The sequence below is a fragment of the Rhagoletis zephyria genome, unplaced genomic scaffold, assembly GCF_001687245.7.
Source record: "Rhagoletis zephyria isolate East Lansing unplaced genomic scaffold, Rhagoletis_zephyria_1.1 Rzeph_scaffold_00458, whole genome shotgun sequence".
Lineage (NCBI taxonomy): Eukaryota > Metazoa > Arthropoda > Insecta > Diptera > Tephritidae > Rhagoletis > Rhagoletis zephyria.
The window spans coordinates 32,250-45,776 of NW_016157542.1; positions in this window are offsets into that span (position 1 = coordinate 32,250).

Here is a 13,527-nt window from a genome sequence, read left to right on the forward strand (position 1 = left end):
GAGGTTGTTGTTGCCTCGCGCAACTTTTGTTGTTGTTGCGTTGTTGCAACCGTTGTTGTTACCGTTGCTTCGCTGCGGTTGATGTTGAGGTTGTTGTTGTTGGTAGGGCTGCTTCTGTGAGAGCCGTTGTTTGGTCGGAGTAGCTGTGGATGCCGCCCGTTGTTGTTGTTAGGCGGTCTGTGCTGTACCCGGGTGCTCACCCCGGTTGATGCCCCCTCTCTGGCGGGTTGCTGTTTTTTAATGGTATATATTTAATAAGTATACATACATATATAAAGTGTAATATAAGGGATATATAAATTGTGATGTAATGAAAACCCACCTATCTCTTCATATACCGGTTTGCTGCACCCGTAACGCCCGCGATGGGTGGCATACGGGGGTGGCAGGTGTAGGGCTTCTCCCTGATGCGGTAGCTCCGATGCTTTTGGTGCTCGATATAGCGGACTATGTTCGCACGCAAGTATACGATGGTTGAGAGTCAGATGTGTTTACCTATCTAGTCACTATTTCCACTTTATTAATGCAGTTGAGACTCAGAAAAGTTAACCTAATACAGGTGTAATAAAAAAACCACAGACGTAAATGCCTCGCATCCGCGCTCGTAAATGAATCGGTTTTCCATACCAAATTTAGTAAGTTTACGAGGTTTACGCGATCACGAGGCACATACGCGTCCAGATGAATGGCCATAGTGTATTTACATGTTAAATATATGAAGGGTGTGTGGATACTTCATACATTCTCCCCCTTACTTTTGTGAGTCCTAACTTTTCGGAGTCTCCACCGCACTAACAATTAAGTAATTAGCTGCTTTAATGGATTGCCCTTGCACTAGCAAATGCCGGAGATTTCCATTACGGAACCAATAGCTATATCTTCCAAAGTATAAAGAAATTAATTTTTTTTTTAATCTCTGTGGGGATACTAATGGAGGTCTTCTTCACCCCGAATTTATCACTTTCACAATGTTGTTGCTAATAATGTTGGTTGTTAAAATATCCCGACTACTATCACCAAGTTTTAATTTATCACGTCACTTATCACTTACTATATTTATAGTAATATGCCCTCCTTTAAATGTTCTCATGCATTCGTAATACTTTATATACATTTGTTAATTAAGTAATTACGTGAAACGCGTTTATAAATGTGTTTAAATCATGATACAAAAAAGAAGGTAGTTTCAATAAACAACTTTTGACGGATAATAAAATTTTTGGAAGTTTCATAAATTGTGAGTATTATCATCGGCCTTGCCACTTTGACAATATTAAAACAATAAATCGGAGTATTTTCCTTCCCATATTTATACCGATGTAATAATATTTAAAATCAAAAACCATTATCAGTGCTTGGTATTTTTTTACTTACGTAACTCGCACTATTATCATTAAAAATATATAAAATATAGACTATTAAAGAAGACTTCATCTTAATTGTTCTTTTTATTTTATAATAAAAACCACGCGCGCATTATGCTGTTATTTTTTCATTTTCTTATTTTGAATGCAATCTTGCGATCTAAAAATCTAATTCTAACGAATGTTCTTCCCAAATAAAACCTTTTTATACTTTGGTTCAAATATACTTTTATATTTCTCATAAGATTTTGCAAACAATAAGCTTTCAAAAACTTTGATCTTAAAGTTTCTAATGTATGCAAAAAACCTGAAGTCGGCTTGAACAGAACAAATAACATATCGTCGTATAAAGTACAAAACCGCGTATCAACAAAATGCAAAACTGCGTAGGCGAGGTTGCATAAATTATTTTCCAGAGAGTAAAAACACTCATATTTCAGTATTGTTCTCTTTTTTATAAAGCAATCGCATTTCTGGCTAGTATATTTCAGGACCAATGGATAAAACTTGAGCCAAGAGCTTGTGTAAGCAAATCCAATCTTTGGCAAAAAATGTCAGTTACGCGGTTTTGCAGAGCGACGATACGCGGTTTGTACTTTAAACGACGATATGTAAGTATAATTTTGATCACTTTCTTCATGCGTTCTGAAACCTTCGCATCAACCCAATTTTCGAAATTATGTAGCCCGCATAATTTTCAAGTCCATCATATTCCACATCTTTGAATGTACTGATAAAATCTTCTGCTTAAAAAAAAAAATATTTCTTCTAGTGATCAGGTAGCATGATTTTGATGAAATGTCATAATTTTATTAAAAGAAAAATGGTTAGCAACAACAACGAATGTCATTAAATGGAACTACCTTCTTTTTTGTATCATGATTTAAATTGTTTTCCCACATTTCACAAACAAAAGTAAACACTAGGCATGGGTAACACAGCGCTGCTCTACGCCATTGCGCTAACAGCGTAGCCGGAGTTGTCACGCCCGCACTAATATATGAACAGCGCTAGCGCCGTTACCACACAAAAAAACATAACACACACACACAATTCGCCTTAATTTTTTTTTTTTTTAATTTACACGTACTTTGTTTTTGCTTTTGAGTGGCGAGAACCCCGAAGCTTATGTATTTTGGCAAACTTGAAGCTTTTACTCAATAATGATGAGAATATCGTGGCATTTACTACATTCCTAGCAATTAAATTCCGTTGCCGTACAAGCGTTGCTCAGCGCCAAGAGTTAAAGTAATATTAGACATGACACCACCACCACTTGTTACACTGTATGACGATGGTTGCTGTGGTGGCACTCAGATGGCACCGTGTACCAATCAGTACACTGCGCTAATGCGCTGAGTTAGTGCGCTGAGACCACAGGTGGTACCGGCGTTATTTAGCTAGTGCCATAAAAATTGCGCTATTACCCATGGCTATAAACCACAACGGCCGACAGCAAGAGCAGCTATGTGCTACCTCGCGTTTTAAAAGAAACTACCCCACAAATACGGACACATAATCACGTTTTACACTTTTACTACTTTGTATGTATGTTGAATGCATATAATAAAACTCCGCTAATTTTAAAGAGCTTTGATTTTCGTTTGTGGTATGTTTTTTTTTTGTTAGGTCTACGAAACAAAAGTGAAGTTGAATCTGACAATTTTTTTTTTCAATTTTTTATGTAAATTCTTTAAAACTATAAGCTCCGTAGGGATAGGGTTTCGGATTTAGAATCAGGGGCACCCGCTCTACATCCTAATTTTTATTTTTTTTTCAAAGCCTGATTCCGTATTGGAAAATTGTTCCCAAAAAATTTTCAAATAAAAGCGCATTTTCCACTTATATTTGCACAACTTTATTTTTTTTTTACTCGCGTGTCTCACTGCTCAATTGAATACTTGAAACATAAATGCCCGACTATGCGTTACCCACAGGTTTTATACCCTTGCACTGCGGGAAATCATGGAAAAATAACGGACTCTGCGGTAATTGGAGAAGTTCCGTTATTTTTCCAATGAGAATTTGCTGCAGTCCAAAGGAGATTGTCAAAATCGAATGTTCGAGGCTGTCCGGGGTTGCCATCAACCATTTATATAACTCCGAACCGGTTGGAGAGCAGCCATTCACCAGCCCCGTTTCCTCACTGGCCGTCTTCACAGGATAAAATCTATTGTTTTTCAGCTATCTGTTGAGTGCCTAGATACAAGCTATATCAGAGCGATATTTGTGCGGGCTTTTATATCTTGACATTCGCTTTTTGGAAGTATTTCTTTTACCAGGCTTAACCGCAAAAAAAGATTTCTGAAAATGGCTAGAATACAAATTAACATATTCGTGGAGAATACGAACGTCAGAATTTTATCTAGCTCATTTTTTTCCGAACCGGTTCACTTTTCAACTTTTGGTTTCCATGTATTTACTATGTGCGGATGAACAATTTTCGGGCGAAACTCAGGATAAGGCAGAATATTGTGGGCGGCATGGGCGTAGCCAGAACGAAATTTATGGGGGGGCCCCAAAATAAAAAATCAAAACCAATAACTTAATTACTAAAAAATTGCTTATTATAGCTTAAAATTATTTTAACCAATAATGGTAAATATGTTGTACAAAAAACAAATAAACAGAAGTTCACAAAAATTGATATAAAACTATTCGTCGATTTAAATTGTTAACTTTTTACTGAGCATGTTTATTTTACGAGGAGGAAGCATCGAAAGCCTAACCTCGTCAGTGTGAGACTTTAACCCAAACAAAACTTCCTACCGTCACGTACCGTTCCCCTCCTGGTACCACCGTCAAGGATTTCGTCGGCATTATAACACTGTGTGACTGATAAAGTTATAGATCTATTCTCTTCTTCTTCTTCTTATTTGGCTCTGTAACCGCCAAAGCGATTTCCGCCAACTGACGCCAATTGGAAATGCCAAGTGAAGCCAGAATACTTTCAGAGCTGGGGCGTCGGTGTCCATTCGAACGACATGGTTGAACCGCTGTATTTTAATTCGCCATATACCAGCACGGGCATGATGAGTGACTTACATTGTGTTTTTCGTACGTCGAGAGAGGACTTTACTCCTGAATTGCCTACTCAGTCCAAAGCAGTACTTGTTGGCAAGAGCGATTCTGCGTTGGACTTCCATGCTGACATTATTATCGATGTTAATGCTGGTTCCCAAGTAAACGAAATTCTCTACTTTCTCGAAATTATAACTGTCAACAGTGACGTGGGTGCCAAGGCCCGAATGTGCTGATTGTTTATTTGATGACAGGGATACTTCGTCTTGTCCTCGTTTACCACCAGGCCCATTCGCTTTGCTTCCTTGTCCAACTTGGAAAAGCCAGGACAGGCTTCGCGGTTTTTCTTACCGATGATGTCAGTGTCATCGGCATAAGCCAGCAATTGTACGCTCTTGTAGTAAATCGTTCCTGAGTGGTTCAGTTCTGCAGATCTTATTATCTTCTCCAACATCAGATTAAAGAAGTCACATGAAAGAGAGTCGCCCTGTCTGAAACCCCGTCTGGTGGCGAACGGCAACAGAGCAGAGCTGGTGGTATTGACCAAGGTCATTTTTTACAGCCGTATGAGTTTTGAGGGGATATAGGAAACTCCTTTTAGTGCTGTCGAAAGCGGCTTTAAAGTCGACATATAGGTGGTGAGTGCCGATCCTTTTCGTGCGGGTCTTTTCCAAGATTTGGCGTATTGTGAATACCTGGCCTATGGTAGACAATACATTCGATAAGACTTTGCAACCTATGCTTAGAAGGCTAATCCCGCGGTAGTTGGCACGCATGGCGGGGTCGCCTTTCTTGTGGATTGGGCAGAGCGCATTTGAATTCCAGTCGTCGGGCATGCACCATATTACCTCCTTGCCATCGTAATTAAATAGCTCAGCTGACAGGCCGTCAGCTCAAGCAGCTTTGGCACTTTTCGTCATAGTCAGGCGCTGGGATATCGACTCCATCGTCATCGACTGGGACCTCGGGTTCGTCTTCTCCACTTCTTTCAGTGCTTCTGCCATTCAAAAGGGTCGAAAAGTGTTCCCTACATAATCTGAGTACGTTCTGGACATCGGTCACTATGTCGCCATGGTTGTTCCTACGAGAGTCTTGAAACCTTCCGTAAGTCGCTCAACTCACTACTAAAAATTTCGGGTGTTTTTGCTGTCGACCAGCATTTCAAGCATTTTCTCACACTCCTCGTCGTACCAGTAATGAGCGGGAAATCTGGTTTCACTGATCGCGCAAGTCGGTTTGTTGAAGAGTGCTCTCTCACAGCAGTTGTGAGGGTCGAGCGCCGAATTCATTGGCCATCTGTTTTGATTGCAGCTTTTCGACGTTGAACTTTCCTTGCATTGTTGGGGCCACTTTTTTTGCTGCTCCGAGGTTGGATGAATCAATATAGTAGTGCGAGTCGATGTTTCATCTGTTACATCTAAAACATGGAAGAATGCCTTCCGTCTATCACATCATGCCCGATTTGGTTTCCGGTTTTTCGATGTGGAGACATCCAAGTAGCTTGATGGATCTTTTTATGCTAGAAGTCAGTAATAAATACTGCCAAGTTTCGGAACCCGGCGAAGTCGATCACCCTCAGCTAATATGTACGCTCTAAGATAAGAGAGCCTTGGATGCCTCGTCCTTCTCTTCCATCGGGGCATTGGCACATATGAATGAGATGTTGAAGATGCGGATTGTGGCTAGACTTTCGTCCACTAGAGTGAACGCCGGTCTCTTTCCCACCACAAATCCAACACCGAATTGCTCTCCTTTACGTGGCAACTGTAGTAGACGTCGCAAGGCTCCACGCTTACCTGGCGTGGATGGCGGTGATGCCAGCCTTTATTTTTCCCTAGGACATCAACCAGCCGGGCAAAGGCACCATCCCGATTAAGGGTTCGGATATTCCAAGTGCATACCCTAAAATCATACATAGTCCTTCCTATGTTTGCCGTGATCGTCATCAAAAGAAGGGGGTATCACCCGAGGCATGTGGTTTTTTTTCATTGGGCAGGGTTTTAACGTGGCGGGACCCAAACACAGCGCACGCGGGCCACTCCCAGTTGAATCGCAGTCAAAAGCTTTGCAGTACTGGGAAATGTATAAAACATAGTGGTCAAAAGCGAATATCTCAACTAAACCCTGATGTATTTTTTAAATTCATAGCTCTACATACCTGTATAGTAAACCAAATAGCCGGGCCAGACGTTATTCAAAATAAAAAATGTAAAAAAATTAACTTTTTTCCGTATACTCTGTAATATTCCTCCGCAATTTTGAAAGGTAAACTAACAATTTATAATCATTGCTTTGCAGCGAAATATCTTCTCTTAAATTATATACATAGGTATGTATAAATATGAGAACGTATTAAACATTTTGAGTATGCAGATTTTTTATGCTGGTATATTCATTTATGCTAAATATATGTATTACTTGATTTTGTTTTGTCACACTTAAGAAGTAAACGTCTTGGCTGTTCACCCAACCGGTCTATAGTTTTATCGTATACTTTCGTTGTACGCTTAGAAAAGACACAAACCTAAAGACAAAGTAATAAACAATTGAACTATTTTTGCTCATTGTCGACTGCAGCCAGGTTTTTACCCTTTTTAAATGGAAGTGCTTTGAGGTTAGAGAGAATAACTTGATACAGAACCGTATGATCCACATATGCACTTTTTAAATCAATTTACTAATTATTTTGTTAGCGTTGGGAGTATAATTTGTTATACAGTATATATATAGGAAAAACCTTGAAAGCTAGGGGGGCCGAAATTATCAAGCAAGCATTTCGTTGTACTATTTTTGAATATCTAGGCAAAAATTTGGAAGTTAGGGGGGCCCGGGCCCCCCCTGCCCCTACCTGGCTACGCCCATGGTGGGCGGTAATAAAGAATGAAAATCAAAATGGAATCTGATAAAACAAAAGAACGTACGTTACTTGCAAGTTATAAAATAGATGTAAAATTAACAATTTCAGCTACACACAAAATAGAGCTTCTGCACGAGCGTTTGTGTGGGTTTTTCCCAACTGTCAAAATTTTTCTTTGCGTTTGGTATAGCAAAACTCAATTTATTCGTACATGCCGAAAAAGTTACCGATTGCCACTGGCTCTATATCAGAGTATTGATAATGTTGCCGCCAGAATATTTTAGTACAAAGGAAAATGTAGCTGTCAAACTACCGAGTCACCGCAATAGATGCCAAGATACAAGCCCTGATATGTATTGTGCCCCACATTCCAACAGATGTGTCAAGTTATAAATTCCATCCTGTGAAGACGGCAGTTACAGACAGCTGTCACCAACTATCACTAGCCTCCGCTGGAAAACGTTTATTAACCAAAAAAAAAAGTTGGCGAACAGACCTGCAATAACTAGTGACAATCAGCGACACTGTCCGCAAGGAACACAGCTATCGCAAAATTGCAGACCTTCCATGCAGTTTTGGTGTTGCCGTACGCTCTAGAAAAATTATTAGATGGTGATGAAATTTATGGCATGCTACCGGATGCGCTATATGCCGAAGAATAAAATATTTATATTTTGTGCGGCGAACAGCAACCCATAACAAGATATAAGGCTAATTTTCCATAAATACAATTGCCTGCATGAAAGCAGTAAAACATGCGCCTGTACTGAAGTTTTGGAAAAGGTTGATAAATATAAATACCTTGGAGTTATATTGGAGGATCACTTAAAATGGAAGCTACACATATGCCATTTTAAAAGGAAACTCAGGTCGACTTCATACTACTTGAAACATTTAAGCTTCTGTAGTAGTTATGCAGTTCTGCAACAAGCCTACATGGCTTTAACGGAGTCTTATTTAAGGCTTGGTATCACAGCGTGGGGGACCTCAACTAGTTGCAACAGATTACAACATAGCCAAAAGTATATTTTGAAAATTTTAGCTAAAAAGAAGAATATAAACGCACCGAAAACTTCATTCAACAAAAAGCTAGGCTTGTTCGCCGTTAACTCTCTGTACAAAATAACTATCCTTAACGAATTTTGTGATGACACAACACTAAAGATTGGGTATCTTGGCACCCGAAGAAATAAGCAAAATAGACTTACTGTACCGAAATTTCGAAACAATTATACTAAACAACGCTCTCTGTACAACTTCCAGTTATCTTAAATGAACTGCCAACAAACCTCACTAATCTGCCCAACAGGCCTAAAAGAAAATTTGTTTTGAAACACCACTTCAAAAGTTTATTGTAAATGATCGTTGTTGGGATGTGTATTAATACCAAAGTTTCTCTGTAATTATCCTTTGATTTAATGTTCGCATTGTTATCCTATAAAGCAAAAATAAATAAAAATAAAAAATTATTGTATGTATTGACAGTAGTATATTATATATCTATATATGTATAAGTATTTAATTTTTGTGTTATATCTTTGTATTCATGTATGTATTTTATTTAAATTAAGTATACTCACACACCCGCAGACAAGCCGGTTCCGTTCTAAATTTTAAGGTGAAATGTAAACCAATTTGAATTTAAATAAATAATAAAGGCTAGAGGAGGGCACTTGTAGAGCAACCAGGCTGCTTTGGCCGCAAATAGAAAAGAAAAAGACGAAAGAGTTGCTTTGCATCTCAAGAGAGGATATTGCGAAGGTCCCGGCTTGTGTAACCGGTCATTGGCTATTTGGCAGGCACTCTTCAAGACTAGGAATCTTCTCCCACGAATATTGCAGAAGTTGCAAAGATGAGGAAGAGGTAGAAACCGTAGAGCACTTCTTCTGTAGTTGCCCAGCTTTGGCCAAGGGGAGAGCAGGCTTTTTTGGCAGGCCCTTCTTTAGCTCTCTTACGGAATTATCAGGCTTAGGAATAAAACCGAGTCTACGCTTTATTAGAGCCTCAAATTGGTTCTCTGAAGGATAGTCACCCAGGTTCCCGTGTTCTGCAGTGGTACCACGATGGATCTTCAAAAGGTCCAAGTGAGTTGGTAACTTGAACCGACTGCCACATCAACCTAACCTAACCTACTTAGCCAAATAAAATGGCTTCACATTTTTTATTTAATAAAAAATTTTAATTTTTTTCTGAAAAATTGCTAAAATTGAAAATATTAACATACGTTTTAGCGTACTCAATAGGTCATCTCAAAAATAATAGTAATTGTCCCAGTTAGAGCTTTCAAACTGCCATCTGCATACCTAAACGTGACAATTGATTATAAGCATAAGTTATAGCGGCGAGTTTTGTCATTGGACGCGAATAGGGCTGTAAGTAAGATGTTCAAGTTAGGAGCAGCCTACTGTATACATATTAACATATATTCGTATGTATGCGCGTAAATATGTCAGGACAAGCCATTTCGCAGGAATTTAAGAACTTGTCATTATGAAGATGCCGGAGAGCGAGTGAAAGACGGAGACAACTGATGTTTCCCAATTATAAAAACATTGCATGAATGTACGAAAAACATTCGAAAATATTTATTCTTGCACGATGAAAACTAAACATATGTATATTGATATATAAATGCATAAGAGCTATTCAGGATCTTGTGCATATGCTCCTGGATTTGCATATTCGTTGCATATGTAAATTCACAACATTAAAATGCACACGGTTGCCATGGCAGCAAGCAAAAAATCCAAAACCATTTCCACAACGTCCTGAACAGCCCTAAAGATTTAATATTAGACTAATACAATTTGTATACAATAACCATTGGTTTTGTTAATATGCCGCCAAAAACACACTTTTTCCATAACATGGCTCGAAACATAACTTTTTGCATACTTCCTGATGAAAACAAAATTTAAGTACATATAAATGAGATGATCTATTATTAAACTAATTCAAATTTATATAAAAGTACACTGGTTTTGTTTATAATAACCACTTCTGTTTATAGACTCTAACAATTAAAAAACAAGCACATCAGTATATTACACATTCGCTGAATATTATATAACTTTGCCAAATACAGCTTTATTCCCTTGATGTCAATCCAGAACTAAACTTTATTCATTTACAATCTACCCATGATTCTTCTCGCTCCCACACATAAAATCGGCTGCTTTACTTGTGCACAATGTTGCTCACTCTACAGTTTCTAGTTATATGAGTAGTAAAACCGAAAATTCTTCATACTAAATATTCGTTGGCATCACCTTCACAGTTTAGCTATAAAAAACCCAAAACCGCCGATTGATAGAACTTTTTACGCTGATTTCAGTGATACCAAATTAATTTGGCGCACTTAAAAAAAAAAGAAGATATAAGAGGTTTATTTGCTTTGTTTGTTTATATTTTTTATTATCACTAAATTCTTGAGACCCAAAAGTAGATCATGATAAAATATGAAAATCGAATAAAAGATAATAACTGACACTTCTAAATAGCATAACTTTCATTGCCATTAATTATACAGTTTTTTTTCAAAAAAGGTTATTTCATGAAGAAGTAACATTTTTTCGTTTCTTTAGTGGTTTTGGTTTGGAAATATAAAAAAGCATATAAATATAATATATGGTGACGTCATCAGTATTTTAATCGGTTATGTAATTCATACGATATTAATATTTAAATTATAAAAATATTTTTATTCAACGTTCTAGAACGTCTTTATTTTTTACTAGCGCCGAATAATTTTGGCATAGTTGAAATGAGCGTAAAATGTTCTACTGATCTGCATTTTTCGTTTTTGCATAGCTGAACGGTCGATATTCTATATTTGTTTCAGGAAATGACAATTATAAATGTATATTTTTACGTATTGTTTAGTATTTCCAACACACAAAACACCAAATATATTGCAAATTCACATAAAATTAATAATACACATTTTACTTCTAATTGTATACTTTGCGTATTTTTATACCTTTCATGAGCATGGTATTATAACTTTGGTCCGATGTTTGTAAGTACCAGAACAAAAAGAGATAGACCCATGAAAATGTATACTTATATGATCAGAACGTCGAGCTGAGTTGATTTAGCCATGTCCGTCTGTCCGTCTGTCCGTCTGTNGATTGTTTAGATGCGATTTTTTATATAAGTATGTAACTCCTCTATCGATGTATGCAGATGTATTCAAAAGCAGTAATCTGTCAAAGTAAAATTTGCAGATGTTCATGAAAGGTATGAAGCCTTCGGCATAGCCGAAGACAGCGCTGCTCTTACTTGGTTTAAGTACCTTTCTGCTACCGTTTTCGCAAAAGACGATCACATTCTTCCCCTTTCTCCTACTTCCAAAATACAAATCTAGATAAAGGAGTGTCAAATTTGAGCTGTCACAAATTACATAACCTTGTGTTATTGGATTATGCAATCTACCCTACCCAGCAAGAACGACCTAACGCCCAGCAAGAACGACCTAGCGCATGCTCCAATACACTTACAAAATTGTCAATAAAAACCAACACATTCCCAGCTAGAACGACCTAATGCATTCACTAATACATATGCATAACCACCAGCTGTCGGCCAATACTATTACACGCAATTTTTCTATTCCCGATGTGTGCCAAAAGGGGAAGCGCTATGTCTCGCTTGGCATAAATGTCAATATGTATATCGTATTCACTCTTTCTTATATTATTGCTGTCATCACTATCAAAAATTTCGGCATGTGACTGAAAATACACTAAAAGTGTGGTTTCCAAGCCATGTACTAAGTGATTAGCACAGCTGCATCCTTCAACTTGTCAACTAACGGGAAATTCCCCGATTTGCAGGGAATTTCGGTTTAAGTAGCAATCGGGGAATGGGCATTTTGTCGGGGAACTGGGTATGTTATTTTTATATCTTAAAGTAACCAAATTACACGAATATGTCAATTTTTAACCATTTTACCCTTTTTGGAGCGATATTTTTTCTTTTTGAATCGGAATATCTCCACAACAAGAGTTTTCCCAGATATAAGCTACATACCAGATGAAAGCTAAGATTTGTGGAAACTTAGAATAAAATCGACGGACCAGTTTTTGAGAAAATTACCGAAATGTATATTTTCAGCAGCCCGATTTTTAGTTATCAGGCGATAACGTTATGACATATTTATATTTTATAAACACAAAAGATAACGTTAGATAGCTTGTTTGAAAACCCTTCTACTGGTATCCACATCAATGACGTGGACTGGGTAGTGCGGCCTCAGTGGTAGTTTAAAAAATTGTTTTTTTTCGAATTTCAGGCAGCGGTCACGACCACAAAGGCATACAAATCAAAAAATCCTGAAACAAAACCTTCTTATTTTTTTTTTGTTCTTTAATTCCTGAAAGTCTGAAAAAAATTAAATGAAGGTACGTACAGACGCCACATACATACCAAAGCATCTCGTAGTGGAGACACGAACCAAAACACATTTACCTCTATATCTTTCCAACTAGTAGCCGGTACTTAAAAGGTATTGGCCTATAGAATAACACTAAATATGTTGGGTGTACCCACATGCCCCCTTAAACCAAAAAAGCTAAAAAACTTTTGTTTCGCAGCACTTTAGCCTAATTTTTAAGAGTCCGGTTAATCGTTTATGAAGCTTGTATACATTTTCTGGACACACTCTGCAAGATCTTTCCAACGATATCTCAAACATGTCGATTGGACGTCTATACAAAAACTTCCAAATCTCGTGTATATATAAGCGAGTCATTTCAGCATGCTACTGTGGCTGCTTTCGTCACTCGCGCGCACTGCCGTGCGCTGTGGCTGTGATTATCCCTTTCAAACCTAGCCATACAGCTATTTTCCAGAATCTCATTATGAAGATGTCGTAAAACAAACTAAAATGTATGTATTGGCAAAGCGTGGTCAGGAGGTGCGTTATGTATCAGCCGATATAAAAAGATTCTACGGATGTGCGATTATAATGGGGTGTCTTGGTTACCCTGCTATAAGAATGTACTGGTCGAATGAATGCAGGATTCCTGCTATATTTATTTCCATGTCTCGTGACAAATTCCTCCAACTTCGATCAGACATACACTTTGAAGACTTCTCTGTTCCAGACACGGCAAATAAACTTTGCAGAGTTGAATCAATTATCGAGACGGTAAGAAAGCGATGCAATGAATTGGCAACTGAAATTACGAACTACTCAATTCATGAACAAATGATAACATTTACTGGAAGATACACTGCTCGGCAAGTTATCAGATCAAAACCGCGACCTGTTGGCTTGAAAAA